Genomic DNA, 18187 nt, shown 5'->3' on the forward strand with positions numbered 1-18187 from the left:
TGCGACTTGCGAAGAACAATTTTTGCTATCTGGAGGTCCCGCAGATGACCCGCACATGACAGTACCTAGCACGTATCTCACCCGTAGTTGCCCGGAGTTGCGCACGCAAGTCCTCTTTACCCGCAGCCAAGTTTTGACCCTGTCACACCTTTCCGGGCAAGATGCGCGGTCTTGACGCGTGTAGGAATTTTTTCCAGCACGCAGGACAGTCTTTGTAGGCGGACAAGGATTTGGGCGAGTTTCGCATGCGTCTTACCCGCTGGACCCTTGCTACTTACGTTCGACTTACGTCCATTCCGTTTGACCTGCGTGTAGGCTCTTGGGTGGCGAGTGAGGGCTGACAACTCGGTGAAGGAATTCCTCTAAAGGAATTTGATTTGGCAGATGTCCCACAGAATGTCATGCAGATGACACGCGCTTTCAGTGCAAAAGCATAGATCCATGGGCAACTTACGTACTTCAAGCGGGTCAACTGCCTGTGACTTTCGGCAGCTACGGGCCTCCTACTGGTGTTCTGCGTGGACCTCTGCGGGCAATCCCCGCGACTTTTGGTCATACTCAAAATTTGGCTTCGGGTATTAAAATCGGACTTGCGCGCGCACCTCCAGGCAACTACGGGCGAGATACGCGCTATATACTGTCAGGTGCGGGCCAACTGCTGGGATGTCCGAGTAGCAATTTTGTTTTTCCCCGCAAACAAACCCGCAATGCTTCCTCAAACAATTCAGGTGTGACAAGGCCGTGAGAATGTTCAAAACTAGTTTCAGGTGAGTCGCAGGGTTTTGCCCGCAGAGGTACACGTAGAACACCAGTAGGAGGCCCTTAGCGGCAGCACTTCGCAGGCAACTCATACGAGGGTACTTCGCAGCCCCCGTGTGTCGCTCGTAGCTGAAAATGGATCGGTATACACGGAATACACGCAAGTAGCGGGTAAGTAGCACGCGTCTAGCAGGTAAGATCCAAGTACGGAACTCGCCAACGTCCTTGTTCGCGAAACAATTTTCGTGCGTGCTGGAAAATCCGTACTCGCAACCAGTCTTAACTCTTAACTTACCCGGGAAGGTGTGACAAGGCCTTTACTGAGAACTATACCTGTATAAGATAGTCAGACCAGTTTATTAGGCCCTATAAGAGGCCAAAGACTAATTATGATCAGGTTCACCAATAATGCTGTAACTGATGTTTGCAGTCGTTAGAAGGTTCTGGAAGGCACGTAGGTAATAATTATGTAGATCATAATTTCTGATCCATTGCAACTTTATTCAACTTATCTGCAAGCCTGTAAATATCACAGGGGTGCGGAACGATTGTCAGTGTATGTGTAAGTATGTAGGTCGTATGTGTGTTTGGGGGGATCCTTTTGGGACGAGCGGGGGTGGATCAATGGAAGCATGGGCAGTTCTCGTGCAGCTAGGAGCCTCGGAACGTTTTTCAATTAGGGGTGGGCTATGGGACGGTGAAAGAGGAGGGTAAAGATCAATGGTACCCAAATTAGACGCGGAGAACCTTAGGGCGGAATAGTGGGAAATTGTAATTCAGTGGGGTTCATATTATTACACACCAAACCACACCAAGAATGTAGGATGAGATATCTCTGGTAGAGATACTTGATTACTAGCAATTTAATCTGCGCAGAGAGGTCATTGCGCAAGTCGCTCCAATGCGCCTGCGTATTTCAGGTGTATTTCTATTGATGGTACTCGAACTACGGCAACAACGTGTACAGTTTTTGCTTCGAATCGTGTTGGAGTAGGGTCGACAATGTTATCTGTCTGAGATGGGGTACAAATAGACATCTTTCGAGAAGTCCGATCGAATGAGACTACGAGACACTGTCAGCATCGCTTTCGCCATAATCCCGATTCGCGAAGAAAGGCTAAAGACAGACTTTTATCGTAAGTGCCATTCACTTCCAGCTGTTCCTTCTCTATCTGATAACATTTTTTTTGAAGTACAAACATTTATTATTTTGATGAGGTGGAATTGTCGGTTTTCGGTTACAGCACGCTTTACTCGAACCAGTCTTCTTTTTCTTCTTCTTCTTATTTTGTCCTCGCTTTTATCACCGAGCAAAGCATATAAGTTTACAAGTTCCAATTTCCACTGCATTGTGCTACATATGTTGCAGTCATGGCAGGCTTATGATTGTTCTGTCTCTTGTATGTAGGGTTTGATTTCGATATTAAATGCAGTTGAGGACTTTTTTTTCCTTAGTTACGTGATTCATGCTATTGACATGATTGACTTTTCACAGTACCTGAACAATAAATGAATGTGTGCGCCATTGAAACTACATCAATTTTAGACTATCAGGATGGACTTTCTGAATGCATGGTAAATCCAAACAGCAAAATAAGAGATAATATGAATAATGTTAATATGAATTCTACAGATTTCAAGAATTATGCATTTTACCGAAATAGAAAAGATAATTTCGTCATCACTTTCATAAAATTCTATAGTAATCTTCATAATTACAATTTTGATTCTTAATCTTTGTTGTCTAATTACCTGCGTAGATATCCTATGTCACTTCAAAACGTAATTCGAGTTCGATCGCTTATCTTTCTTCCGAGTCGGATACTCCACTATAGAGATATCGGAGACTGACGCACGCTTCGCCATCATGTGGTTTTTGGTTGTAGCAATTGGTATCATAGTCCGCGGAGACCCAGCATCTCCTAGTGACGCATTTTCTGGTAAAACCGCCATCTCGGAGGACACAACCATAGACATAGAAGGTGCAGGAACTCCAAGAATTAACAGAAGCAATTTGTCATGGAATTCCTCTACCGAAAAAGACGAGACAAGTCAATCCGGTGATCCACCAAAGCTCGACAAATTGCAGTGGGTATGGTTCTTTGAGTGGACGTGGGTGAATGGTCTAGAGATGAGCTGCGCCTTTGCTGGGATACTAGGAAACCTGCTCGTTATCCTCGCATTACGGATGCAAGTAGGACTTAATAAACATTCGACCGACATCTTCATCGGAGCACTGGCAGTTTCTGATCTACTGACATCCATTTCTATCCTACCCTTACCTCTTGCTGTCAGGGTGCCGCGTACTTCAGTTGGTTCGCTATACTGTAAGTTTGTATACACGCGTTACTTAATGTGGGTCGCAATCCACATGTCCATTTATAATCTTGTGGGAATAGCAATCGAACGCACGATTGCAGTGGTGACTCCACTCCATTTCCGATCTTACGTCACCACTCGCAAAATTTATTCATACATATCGGCGGTGTGTGTTCTCTGATTTACATCCTGTCTCTATTCGATTAAAGTGGCGGTGGTCAACAACACCTGTAAGCTCCTACTTGAAGCCCAGTCCAGTAAAACAATCATGTTCTACTTATTCATGATTAGGTTTGGCTTCCCTGTTACCATCATGATCGTAACGCAGACGGTAACGGCCTGGTCACTCCATCGTCAATCACGCCGCGCACGCAAGGATCTTTCTCAGGCCTCCTCGGTATCGTCCACTCACATACGAGCTCGCAACCGTTTGACCAAGCTGACCCTCCTCATCGTCTTAACGTACATCCTGACATTTGCTCCTTTTCACTTAACTGCCTTTGTGTTGGTATATGTCCAGCAGGGAAAGGAGCACTTGTACCTACGTAACCCACTTCACAGCGCTGTATCTGTGCTGATTTGTGTCAACTCTTGCGCCAACCCTTTCATATACGCATCCCAGTACCCAAGGTTCCGGGCTGCTATTGCAAATGTTTTCAACTGCAAACGAACTGACAACCGAAGAGAATTCTTTTCTACTGTGGAAAGGTCTTAAAATACACAGAATGCCCACAATCATTAATGTGTGCAAGTATCCCCACTCCTAATATTAATGTTATGATATGACTATTATACAGGCTATGTCCTTGTAATTAATTGTGGTGAAGAAGTTCAAGAAAAAAACCTCTACTGGAAGTCGATTACTGCCAGCGTGATAGGAATCGTATTATACTTGTCCTGTTTAGAATGGAATAAAGATTAGGCTTAATGATATACCTACATGTCATTTAGTATAGTTGTGTAAAAATGAAGGTGTGGGCAAATAAAGTTTGGCAATTTAGAATGGGTGCCTCAGGAAAATCGAAATGCATGAGTGACTGGATGTACCATGCAACCAATCATCAGAAATAGTCGATGAGGAACATCCAGTTAAAAATCTTTTCTTCAAAGCGCTGACCAAAAGTTACAGAAATGCGGGCAAAACTTTTCCATATTTGGATGTAATGAGATTCAGTACGATAATGTTTTCACAATAGAAATCAATTATCATTGACATTTAATCCAAAAACAAGTGACTAAAAAATAACTGAGAGTTTTTGATTGGACTAATCCTACAGGTGTACAGGGATTATGCTGCTCATTATTACGAGCAACTGAACTTTGACAAGTTTGATTTATACCAAAGGTATGAGGCAATTTGTCTATTTTGATATTTTTGTCCCTCTTTGATGACAATGATAAATAATTATTACAAAAAGCTTCAGATCTAAGATGTCAACGCTAAGACGACGCAGCCTCCCGGCTGACTCCCGCTTGAACAACGGAACGAATTAGCCTGATATACTTGCATGGACATGCACCGTTCTTCTTTTCCGCAGAATACAGGCAAAAATCAAAGCAACAAATCTTCCGATATATATCCTTACAAATGGTGGAAAATTGAATCAACAAATGACATTTTGCTTTATTTCGAGGGTACTGTATCCAAATGTGAATGATGCAACTTTTGGATTGTTGAAGATTTTAAGATATTCAAGCACCCTTAAAATAGGGTTAAACCATTTAAAAAACTTTGCGGACGGCAAAGTGAGGTCAGGCCCAAAATCCTGGCTTTGGCACCCAGGCTACAAAGTATAACCAACCTTCGTAATAACCAACCTTATTTGTTTTTCTTTTCCTTCATTTTTTCTTTTTTTTTGTATAACGAACAATTGTGATAAAGAACCTTATTTAGTTTTCGGATTAAACCAACCAATCTTCGGAGCAACCAACAATGCACTGGTGTGTCAAAATCTCAACAACTTTTGATGACAATAAATGTCTCGATAACAAAGTGGGGGCTGTATACAATGTCATGCTCTATTTCAATAAAGAACTGCCTTAACATTAGTTTCCGCACCAAGGCTTCGTTATATTTACCTCCCTGCCTTAAGGAATGATTTTGCCTATACTGCTGTCAATCTTGTCACTACAACCATTTGCTCCAGTGATAATGAAAGGATTTTACTTTAACTAAAAATGATATGAACAAAGTTATGAAGCATTAATAAATTTATACTTCAAAGTCGTTTAAAGTATCATATACTAATGAGCATCCTGTACTCAAGGAGAGAATTTTTACGCCCGTCAATTTCAAACCCGCGTTTGTGCATGTCATTGTAACAGCTGAGCTGAAATTCGTTGGTAAGGAGATAAATGGGATATTTCTGCAATGGCTTGGTTTATCTTCGGCATTCAATGTTGGTATTAGTTACATTCAGAAGGTGATGGTACAGTTTTCGTCAGGATGTGATTCAGGTTTTCACTTTCTGGCAAATGATTAGAAACTATTCATGTGAAATTGTATATTGAAATTATTAGATTGAAAGTATACAACTCGAAAAAGAATTAAAAGTTATATTTTATGAAAATCTGCTTTGAAATGGCTGACATATCCAAAACCAAAGAGGCCATAAGAAAGGGTAGGTCCCATTTCTGATTACGATGACTTTTTTAATATCTCTGTCATATGAAAATCAATCGTTATCAAATTAACGTTTAATTTCTCTTAAAATTGTATTCTCTTTTCAATTCTAAATTAACGGTTCTCAATTATCTGAAAAAAAACACTTAAAATCAGAATCAATATCGCAACCAAACTATACTATCGCTTTAACCCTATAAAGCCCAAGCTATTTTGACCCCTTCCAGGCCCAGGGGGGGCACATTGTGTCCCCTATATAACTTCTTTATTATATGATGTATGATCGTCATATTTGGCACGTGGGTAGAGCATCTCATACTCTACAGGACCCAACATTTGAAATTTCTCATTGAAATTTCTCGAGGTCATCCTTTTCATTAGATGGATCAAAACGTTGTACAGTAATGCTAATGGTAGAGTAATGAATTATGGTTGGATATCTGAAGAATTTTTTTCATTAAAAGAGGTGTGCGGTAAGGATGTCCGTTATCAGCTCTTTTGTTTATCATTGTTGCAGAAACTTTAGCAGCAAAAATAAAGCAGAATGTTAAAATAAAAGGCATGTCAGTACCTAATATCGAATCAGAAAATGAGTATAAAGATATTCGAATTATTCAATTTGGTGACGATACTACAATTTTAGTTGATTCTGTTGATTCCTTTACAGAAGTAATGAAAGAAGTATAATTTTTTGGTGAAAATGCTGGCCCAAAAATTAATTGGTCAAAATCTCAGTTTATGAGACTGAATTCAGATATTCAAACTATTGGAGAATTAAATCTCACAGAAGACGCCATAAAATGTCTCGGTATATATATTGGGAAATGTTATAAAGAAGTTGAAAACCTTAACTGGGAAGGCAAAATTGGGAAAATAATGAATGCACTAGATTTATGGAGAATGAGAAATTTGACATTGTATGGAAAGGTGACCATTACTCAGTATCAAACAATTAGTTAAATCTCAGTTAGTATACACAGCTACAGCAGTACCTGCGCCCTTAAAAATAATTAGGTCAGTAAATAGATTATTGTATTCTTTTTTGTGGAATTCTAAACGGGAAAAGGTAAAACGCACCGTATGCTGCAACCCAGAAACAGGAGGAGGACTTAAAATGGTCGATTTGCTTTCAAAATGTTTATCTCTCCATATATCATGGATTAAGAAGTATTTTTCTGGGGAACAAATGTCATGGAAGATTTTGTTTCAATATTGGACCAAGAAATTTGGCGGAATGCCTTTGTGTTGGAAATTTAATTGCAAGAAAAATGATATATTAAGAATATGCAAAAGGAGAAAAATACCTGAGTTTTACATTGACCTTTTCTGTTCATGGTCTGAGTTAAAGTACAAAGACATTTTTAACGTTAATGATATAAAGAATAACAGTCATATTAGATATGAAAATGAAATGTTATGTTTCCAGAGTTGTATAAAGGAAAATGTTATCACAGCGAAACAGATTATAGAAGATGGAAAGTGGAAAGACGTTACATCCATAAATGAAACCTTCCGAGACAGGCAGCTGTTCGCCTCATTTGAATTGTCTAAGTTAAAAAAAAAAAAAGCATTCCCCAGGTTTTGGTTGGACAAGTTACGTAATAACATACAGACTCCTGTACTGCTGCACACAGTAGAATTTGATGCTATTGAGTTGTCAACACGTTATAAATTTTACAACAGGTGATATTTTTGCATACGAAAAGACAAGAACCTTCATGTTTATACCTCTGGCAAGGTTATTTGAATTTACCCTGTGATTTTGATTGGAAAATGTCTTGCAATATAAGTTTCATCAGATTAATGATAACAGAGTACAGAGTAACAATTTAATTTCAAGCTTTTTCATCGAATACTGCCCAGTAAAGACAATTTGTTTATTAAAATGGGAAAATTTGAATGATAATTTGTGTACTATATGTTATTGTAAAGAAACCACTTTTCATTTTTTGCTGAAATGCAAATAAAAAAAATAAAAATAAAAATGTATTGGAAAGTGGTTTCGGGTTTAATGCGAATATTTTTGATTTTGTAATAGATATCAATGAAAAAGTCATTATTCTCGGATATGATATAGGTAACAAAAAGATGAAATTAGTAAACCTTTTTTTGAATTATGCCCAATTTATTGTCCACAGGAATTATATCAGAGAACGCAATGAAAGAAACAAATGTTTGTTCCAAGTACACCATTTAGTAGAAGATTTGAAAGCGGAATAAAGATCTTATATCAGTTTGAAGCGCAACCAAACAAGATTCGATGACATCGGATTAAGAAGAATACGCTTTTTTTTTTTGGGGGTTGGTATCATTAATATACCCTTTAATTGTTTTTTTTTTCCTGTTATAATGATTATGTTGAACGCCTTTTGGATATTTGGAGATAAAGTGATTGTAAATATGCGAAGTTATGTGGAAAAATAAAGTACCTCGGATGACGAAAATAAAAAAAAAAAAAATCCACCGAGGGTAGGGTGCTATTTACCAAAATATAAAGAAATACAAAGGAAATGCGCTAAAATCATGTTTTTTCTGTTTATTTCTTTTTCCCCAGTGTATATGTTTTCATTTCATATCAATTATTTTCATATTTACCACGAAGGAAAAGCAAGTCAGCCTTCACTTATTGTTATGGTTGAAATTTCTCAAGGTCAACATGTGGGGGTGCTATTCATTGCAATATGAAGAAATATAACAATTATGAAACCTATTATGTATTGCTTGGAATGGGTACATATATTGGATTCACATTTCATATTTCCAAAATATTGAAATTTTGAGTTTGCAGACTGATAATATGATAAACAAATGATATTACCGGCAAAGCTTGTGTGAAGATGATAATAAAAGGGTAGTCTTTGGAAAATGCTGTATTTTCGATTATTTCTATTATATCTATTATTTGATGCCTATGTCATATAAAAGATAAAGGAAATAATAGGAAGACCATTTCAGGGTAATTCACAACCATATTTACTTCACATTTTGGTCCTTCAGCAAATAACAGCCAAGAAAACCCCCATTTCATCCATTGTTATTGTAAACTGAACTTGGAACAGAAAATCATGCAAAATCTGATGAAAATGGTTGTCAGTTTATGGTTGCCATGGCAACCACTAATATTGGACATACCTAAATTATACATCAAAATCTATGCAATAAGATTTTAGGAAAAGTCACCACATTTGGTTGAAATCGGGTGAAGGGTGTAGGAGTAGCAAACGAAAATATGGTAGGGGGCACAATGTGCCCCCCCCCCCCCCGGGCTTTATAGGGTCAAGGGACAAGAGCTTATCCTGGAAGTTAGCTACCCTGGAACTTAAGGAAAACCGTCTAACCGTAACTCCTAACTCCCTGCATTTTAACATTATTCATTTGGATAGTGCAGGGTAATGAATTGAATAGGGAATCCATTAGCGACATTTCCGAAGGAAAAAACCTAAGAAACTGAAAATTCCAAATTGATTTCTTGATGCTACGCTGTCTTTGATATTTCATTCCATGCACATGAGAAAAAAATAAATTGACCATGCAGCAAACTCTTCTCAGTGTAGTCAGTATGGACTAATCGATAAAACTGTTCGAAGGAAATAAAGTAACTGTTCGATGGAAATGCTGTCTGGCAGTAATTGAATACTGATACTTTTCATTGGTATAGTGCATTTTCTTGGGTTCACCGTAAGGATTCTTGGTTGTTGTTGGGTGTTTTTTTTTTTTTTTTTTGAGGGGGAATAAAAAAAGAGAACTGAAGTAAATGATTGTATGATACCAGTAAATCCCCTCCCCCTATATACACATATTTACTTATCTGTTTTTACTTTAACTTTTCGGGAACGAAATGTTGAACATGGCTTTATACATACAATAAGAAACACTTTATTTGGATACGTCATAGGAGCAATGATAAATGACATCTAACACATTTTGAAAGAAATACAGCATACAAAGGAATCATTAAGAAACTTTTCTTGCGTCGAGTTGCTTCTTTTGCAACGGATTGCCAACCAGCTTCTGTTCATGTGACAACAATGTCAGTACAACCATCCAGATATGTCTCGTTTTTATCCAGTGCTTTAGTTCAAGTGCCCTATCTTGTATGTTGTTTCTTTTATATAGTAATCGTTGCCTTTTTGCTGTGGAATTTGCTCATGCTTTAAGGCTCGGATACTTACTGATAACTATACCTGTATAAGATTGTCAGACAAGTTTACTATAGGAGGCCAAGGACTGTTATGATCAGGTTCACCAATAATGTTGCAACTGACGTTTGAAGTCGCTAGAATTTTCTGGAAGACACGTAGGTAATAATTATGTTGGTCATAATGATTGATCCTGTGAAACTTTAATTCAACTTATCTGCTAGCCTGAAAATATCACAGGGGGTGCGGATCGATTGTCAATGTGTGTGTGTGTGTGTGTGTGTGTGTGTGTAAATGTGTATTTGTGTGTGTGTGTGCCGGGGACGGGGTGGGAGTGCGTCAGGGGAAGCAACAAGGGCAGTTCTCGTGCAGGGGCCGCGGAGCGTTTTTCAGTTTGTTTGTGTGTGTGTGTGTGTGTGTGTGTGTAAGTGTGTTTGGAGGGGAGGCTACGGGACAGGGGAGGGGGTAAAGGTCAATGGTACCCGCTTAGATGGGAAGAATCTAAGGGCGGAATAGTCGAAAATTGAAATTAATGGGGGATTCTTTTTCGATTTTTTTCCCTTTTTTCAAAGAATCAAAAGTGTAAAGGGGGGGGGGGGTGGGTAGCAAAATCCTCCAAACCATACCAAGGGTATAGGATGAGATATCTCTGGTAGAGATCAGTGATTTCCAGCAATTTGATATTGCGCAGAGAGGTCATTGCGCAACTCGCTCCATGCGCCTGCGCATTGCAGGTGTTTTTGTACTGGTCGAGCCCCTACTGCTACAACGATGTGTTTGGTTTTTGCTTCAAATCCTGTGGGAGTGACAGGTTCGATAATGTTATCTGTCCCAGATGGGGTACAAATAGACATTTTCCGAGAAGTGCAATCCAATGACACTACGACATACTCTCAGCATCGTTCTCGCCATCATCCCGACTCGTGAAGAGAGCCTATTGTCAGACTTTTATCGTAAGTGTCATTATATTCATTTCCAGTGCTTTTCCTTCTGTATCTGATAACAGTTTCTTTGAAGTACAAAACATATTTTGATGAGGTGGAATTCTTGATCTTCGGATACAGCACGCATTACTCGAACCAGTCTTCTTTTTCTTCTTACTATTATTTTGTCCTCGTTTTCATCACCGAGCAAAGCACATAAGTTCACAAGTTCCAATTTCCACTGCACTTTGCTACCATTCTGTTGCAGTCATGGCAGGCTTATGATTGTTCTGACCCATGTATGTAGGGTTTTATTTCGATATCACCGATATCAAATACTGTCGAGGACTTTTTTTCTTCATTTACGTGATTCATGACATTGACTTATCACAGTACCTGAACAATAAATTTTAGACTATCAGGATGGAATTTCTGAATGCTTGGTAAAACATTTGCAAAGAGCAAAATTAGAGATAGCTAATATAAATTCTACAGATTTCAAGAATCATGCGTTTAACCGAAATAAAAAAAGATAATTTTGTCATAACTTTCATTGAATTTTCTTGCGATCTTCATATTGAGAATTTGATTGGGTGGTAGAAGGCTTCACGGTGCACCACGTATTCTTTCTAGAGTAGGTGTGTGGCCCTGAAAAGGGCCTACCTAATGCTGACGTTTCGTGAAGCCTTCTACCACCCAACGTTCTACCACCACGGAAGCCTTCAAAGATTTCGAGAATATTGATTCTTAATCTTTGTTGTCTTATTACCTGCTTAAATATCTAAATGTGTCACTTCAAAACGTAATTCGAGTTCGAACGTTTATTTTTCTTCTTCCACTATAGAGATATCAGAGACTGACGTAGTCTTCGCCATCATGTGGTCTTTGGTTGTAGCGATTGGCATCATAGTCCCCGGAGGCATAGCATCACCCCTTAAAGCATTTTCTGGTAAACGCGTCATCTCGATGGACCGAACCAAAGATCTAGAAGGTGCAGGAACTCCAGGAATTCGCAGAAGCAATTTGTCATGGAATTCCTCTTCCGAAAGCGATGAGACAAATCAACCAGGTGATCCAACAAAGCTCGACCAGGTGCAGTGGGTATGGTTCTTTGAGTGGACGTGGGTGAATGGTCTGGAGATGAGCTGTGCCTTAGTTGGGATTCTAGGAAACCTGCTCGTTATCCTCGCATTACGGATGCAAGTAGGAGTCAATAAACATTCGACTGACATCTTCATTGGAGCACTGGCAGTTTCTGATCTACTGACATCCATTTCTATCCTACCCTTACCTCTTGCTGTCAGGGTGCCGCGTGCGCCAGTTGGTTTGCTCTACTGTAAGTTTGCATACGCGCGATACTTTATGTGGGTTCCAGTCCACATGTCCATTTATACTCTTGTAGGAATAGCGATCGAACGCACGATTGCAGTGGTGAGTCCACTACATTTCAGATCTTATGTCACCTCTCGCAAAATTTACTCGTACATATCGACGGTGTGTGTTTTCTCGTTTATAGCCTGTCTCTATTCTGTTGAATTAACGGTGGTTAACAGCAGCTGTAGGTTCCTTCATGAAACCCAGTCTAGTAAAACGATCATATTCTACTTACTCGTGATCAGGTTTGGCTTCCCTGTTACCATCATGATCGTAACACAGTCGGTAACGGCATGGTCACTCCATCGTCAGTCACGCCGCGCGCGCAAGGGCCTTTCTCAGACGACCAGGGTATCGTCCATTCACATACGAGCTCGCAACCGTATGGCCAAGCTGACCTTCCTCATTGTCCTGACATACATCTTGACATTTGCTCCTCTTCATTTGACTGCCTTGGTATATGTCCTGCAGGGAAAGGTATACGTGTACCTACGTAGTCCACTTCACAGTGTTGTGTCTGTGCTGATTTGTGTCAACTCTTGCGCCAACCCTTTCATATACGCATCCCAGTACCCGAGGTTCCGAGCCGCCATTAGAAATGTTTTCAACTTCAAACGAGCTGACAACCGGAGCCATATCTTTTCTACTGTGGAAAAGTCAAACAATATAGAGAATGTCCACAATCATTAAAGGGAAATTCCAGTGCAGTTGAAAGTTAGTCTGAAAAGAAGGAGTAAAATTTTCTCAGCTCAACAATGAGCAATAGATCAAAATCGGATGAAAAAATATAGTCGCGTTATTCTTATCAGGAAACACTTCTTGAACAGTCGATATAAATACGTTGATAGTAAAGTGATAATGTCATCCTCTCGCAACAAACTTGCCATGTGGGTAATCCCACCCCCTCCCCCCCCCCCCCAAAAAAAAAGGAAAAAAAAAAAAGAAGAGTCAAACTGGTTAAATATGCCTCCTTCTAATCATGTCATTGCTTACAAAGTACAAGCCCTACAGTAATTAATTCTACTTTGAGTACTGTTATTCAGGTAAGTATCTTCCCTTTTGAAGGCAAACAAAATGTGCTACTACATGTATAACAAAGTACACATTTTCAACAAAAAGTGCAAAATCATGACTTTATGGGCAAAATTATGTGACATTTTTACTGTAATACCAGTTTGCTGGCTTTGCAGCTTATCAATGGATAAAAATCTACCTTAATGGCGCATAAATGATATAGGACAAGCAAATTTTGAATACTTTAGACTTAATGTCATACATCAAAATGATAGATTTCTTTTTTCTTTTTTGCATGAGTGAATTTCAACAATTAAGTTACCCATGTCCCGAAATCGCTTTAAAGAGGAACCTTACCTTATGAGGGTCGAATCTACGCACTAATGTTGAACTGTTCGTTGTTATTTTGGTGGCACTCACATAGTTTTAACGATTTCCAGAGAAAATAAGGTGATAAAAACAACAAACATAACAAATATGACCCATTGGAAGTTTCACATATGGCTTTGGTTCCCGCGAAATATTACGTCGGGGTACATTGATACCTAATTTTCGTGTCTTATTACAATAGTAATTGCACCTCATTCTTAATAGTATCAAACACTTACCATTGTCAGAGTTGGTAAAAACAAAATGTGGAGTGAATATGGGTGTCCTGCTTACACGAGGAACCTTGGTGAATCTTTTTCCTGGCCCAGAATTGGGGCTGTGTGATTCTTTGAATGGTGTACATGGTTTTTATCTAAAGAAATGATAATAATAATGTCCACCTATAATTATGGAAACATAAAACTAGTGTAAAATAGGTATTGAGATGCCAAAATGGAAGGTTCCTCGTGTAAGCAGACCACGGTGTCCCGCTTCATGTTTTCCCCTCATACATTGCTATTTTGTATGCTGACTTGCGCCATTTTAATTTAGAATGTTCGTTTTCACTCGCTTTTGAAGAGACTTAAGCCCACGTTACACTATTACGATATGTACCCCGATAAATCCCGATCTAGCAGATCGGGGGAGAGCGGCAAAAGCGTACAGGGATCGGGACCATCGTAGCAGCAGCGTTTGGACGACGGGGTTGGAGCGGGCATTCTTTCAATTCGGGAAAAAATTGAATCTGTTCAAAATCTATTCCCGATCTCCCCGCTCGAAATTGACCTACAATATTTTGAATTGTAAGGCAAGCGGGGAGAGCGTAGTGACAGTGTAAACACCGCGAAATGAGCGTAACAACGTGTTTTGCTGAGAGTAGTAGCATCGGCACAAGAACGGGAAGTAAACTAGACATCGACGTGGTCCCGCTGCTGCGCCGCTCTTCCCTGATCAAAGCACGACATTCCCTCTTTCACGCCCCTCTTACTACGTTCTCTACTCTCCCATAGAATCAAGTCCGTTCCTACGACGCTCTCAGTACGTTTCATTCCCGCTTTAGTTACGCTGTTTCCGCTCGAGCTACGCTGTTCCTACACTTTCCCAGACTCAACTACGCATGTCTTCCGCTCTCGCCGCTCAAAAAGGGATGCAGCCGATACTCTGGAAAATTTGCAGGGAAAATGTCTACCAGAAGATCAAAGAGATCGAGAGGCAAAACTGTTGAGGGCGAGGACGTTGTCGTTGCACCTGTCGAGGCAGAATATGAAGAAGAAGGAGCTCAAATTTTCGAAGAGGTAGAAGAGACGAAGACAAAGAAGAAAAGAAAGCAGCGAAGCAGCTACCCACAAGGTGAAGAAAGGGAGACTGCACGTGACGCTAACAGAGTAGGAAGAAGTGGACATGGTAGAATTTTGAAGAATATGAAATCATCTACAAGAAGAAGACGGACTATAAAAGCAAGGACATCAAGAAGAAGCTTTAGAAAGATCAGCACGTCTTTGATTAATGATTAATTGCTGCAGAAGACCCATGAGTTGAGGAGCATCTCCAAGGTCCACAGTATCTCTTTGATTTTGCATGCTATACTGACTGAGGATCGGCAGTTGAATTGGGGTACATCGGGGCATATCGGACAATTTTTTAGCTCTCTGGGCGGGGGAACAGCGTGATAACATATAGATCGTTCAGAGCGTAAATGCAGCGTGCATAGATCAGACAACATCGGCAACATCGCACTGACAGCGTAGTTACATCGTTTTAAAGCGTAACTGCAGCGGCAGAGATTGCAATGTCTCATTCCCGATCATCGTAGTAAGAGTGTATGTGCATGCACGTGTGTTAGTCGTAAATACAGCGTTCTTAACCTGTTCTAACTTCGTACTGTGTCCAGCTCGGCTCATGTTTTACCCGATCCTTCCCGATCTGAGAAAATTGTTAGATCGTGGAGAGAACGGTATAGTGAAACTTATAGGCTTTTACTAAAATAATACTTGTTTAAACCTTTTGTTAATCAAACGGTGACTTTCTGATTATATTGTCAAAAAATTCGTCATTATTTGTACACAATCAATCTAAAATTGTGAGGTGATGACATCATCAGCTCACTCATTTCTATATTCATATAAACTGTGCGAGATCTGTTCTGCAAAAGTTTACGAAACTTCACAATTTCATGACTTCAATAAGTTAGACCCAATCCGATTTTGATCTTTTTGATCCAATCTTCACTGTTGTAGGGCCTACTCGTTAGATTTTACTCTTTCTTACAAGACTTATCCTATAATTAGACTGGATTTTCCTCCTTAAGGAGTACTAGTACAATATTCCCATCCCAAATATGTTGTAATATGGCTAGGCTATACCCTCGTACATCTATTGTGGAGTACAAGAAAACCCCTTGCACTGGATGTCGATTTATGATAGAAGAAACGATATCAAAGAAGCCCTGTTTAGAATTAAGAATAAAAGAAGTTAGAAGTAAGAATGAGTTAGCTCAGTCGGTAGCGCGTCTGCCTCCGACCCAAGCGACCCGGGTTCGAACCTGAGTCTGGACTGAACAATGTTGTGTGTAATCATACCGTCCAATCTAGCAAGAGGCAAAACACTCTGTCCTTCGGATATGATATAAAATGGAGGTCCCGTGTATCAAGAGAGAGTCACATCTCATGCACGTAAAAGATCCCGCTTCATTCATTCATCGCAGAGAGCAGGGTGTTTAACCCGATGAAGTGGTCCCGCCTCACATCCAACTGGACCCCATGGAAGACCAGCTTATAGCATAGCTGAATATGGGCTATCCAGCCATCTTCTCAGATGGAAAATGAACAAACAACAACAAACAAATTGACTCAAAATGGGATTCATCGTCATACCAACATGTCATTAGTGTACATGATGTCGCGCGGAAATGAAACTATGTATGGAAAAATAAGATTGACAGTGGCGAATGAATGAGAAATCGAAATGCGACATTAGATGTACCATACATCCGCCACGGAATATTAGACATTATTAATAAAGGAAAAAAAATCGTAATATTTCTCTGATGTGAATCCAATTAAAATCACCAAGTATAACTTGTGTAATAGTACGTGTGATAACAGTGATATACGTGTATGGGAAAAAGGACACTACATTTCCACTAGATAACGACAAATGCAATCCAACAGAGTCTTGAGTTTTCATCTCTTTTCTCATCAAATTTTCATAAACGTTGATATTTTTTCTATCGGAAATAGTTAACGAGGAAAATGTTCTTTTGGTTAAATACAATTTATATCATTTGAAGCTGATTTTTTTTTTTCCAAAACGCTGGCCAAAATTTAAAGAAATGCGGACGAAACTTTTCGGTGATATTTCTGGAAGTTATGGGATGCGCTGCACTATCATATTTTCACAAGTGGAATCGGCCCGCAAGGAAGGATAATCCGAAAACATGGGACTCGAAATCACTGAGATCTATTAATTTGACTAATCCTAGAAGTGTGCACGGAGGATTAATCTTCTTCTGATGAAGAACAAGGTACTATGACCTTCTGAAACGGTGTCACAGTTGGCCGTTATAAAAGGCAATTTATACACTTGGGTGTTTTTGTTTTTGCAAAAATAATGATACGAATGATAAAGACGTGAATAGTGTTGATGAAAAAGATAGATATACATTTATAAAAGAATGAGACAAAATTGTCATGATTGTACGATTACGATAAAAATGTATATGTTTTATAGCATAAAATATAACATATTTAATTAGTTTGTGTTTACGTATATTTTTCGGTTAGGTATCTGGAATTTTTTAGTACAGTTTGTACCCTTATATCTTTTATTAGTACAAGTGTATTTACATGTTATTCTTCGTGGAAAATTGAGCAAAGAATTTTCTTTGCTAAATTTTCTACTAGTAAATAATATTCATTTCTGGTCAGCTTTTTCTGTTTGCGTTTGTTACATGTTATTCTGTTACATCATTCTATGATGCTGTGACACGATTCTAACAGCTTTATTTCTTTACGTTTATTTCTTTATCAATTCTTTTATTCATTTATATATCTATCTATATATATATATATATATATATATATATATATATATATATATATGTATATATATATTCATTTTTGTGCCTTGTGTCTCCTGCTTAATCCAAGTATATAATACTGTTGTATATCCGACTAGCCACTTTAATCACATTATGAAACACATTATAGACTACTAACTGACTTAGTTATATATTTCCTTAGCCTGATACCTTCCCCTTTTCTTTTTTCCGAATATCAGAAAGAAATGAAAGCAACGAAAAACATCCTCACTTATTATACCCAATAATCTCTTATACATAAACGTGGAATTGTAAAGCCTAAATACAGGCGCGCGCACACACAAACACACACACACACACAGGAACAGTACAAATTCCCAACCTTTCACTAGCGTCCAAGGTAAACTTTCTTTAAACTACTGTATGATGAATAATAAGCCTATTGTATTAATTTCCTGTATTTTTTTCATTTCGCCTATACAAATAGCTCTAGTTTCATGAAATTATTCTAATATGTATTTCAGAATATTGCAAATAACTTCTGGTCATGTTGAAGATGATCGGAAGTGACGTATTATTCTACTGTATAATGTCAGTGATATTGTTTACGTATTTGCACACTTATGTA

Source organism: Diadema setosum, chromosome 20, assembly GCF_964275005.1.
Source record: "Diadema setosum chromosome 20, eeDiaSeto1, whole genome shotgun sequence".
NCBI lineage: Eukaryota > Metazoa > Echinodermata > Echinoidea > Diadematoida > Diadematidae > Diadema > Diadema setosum.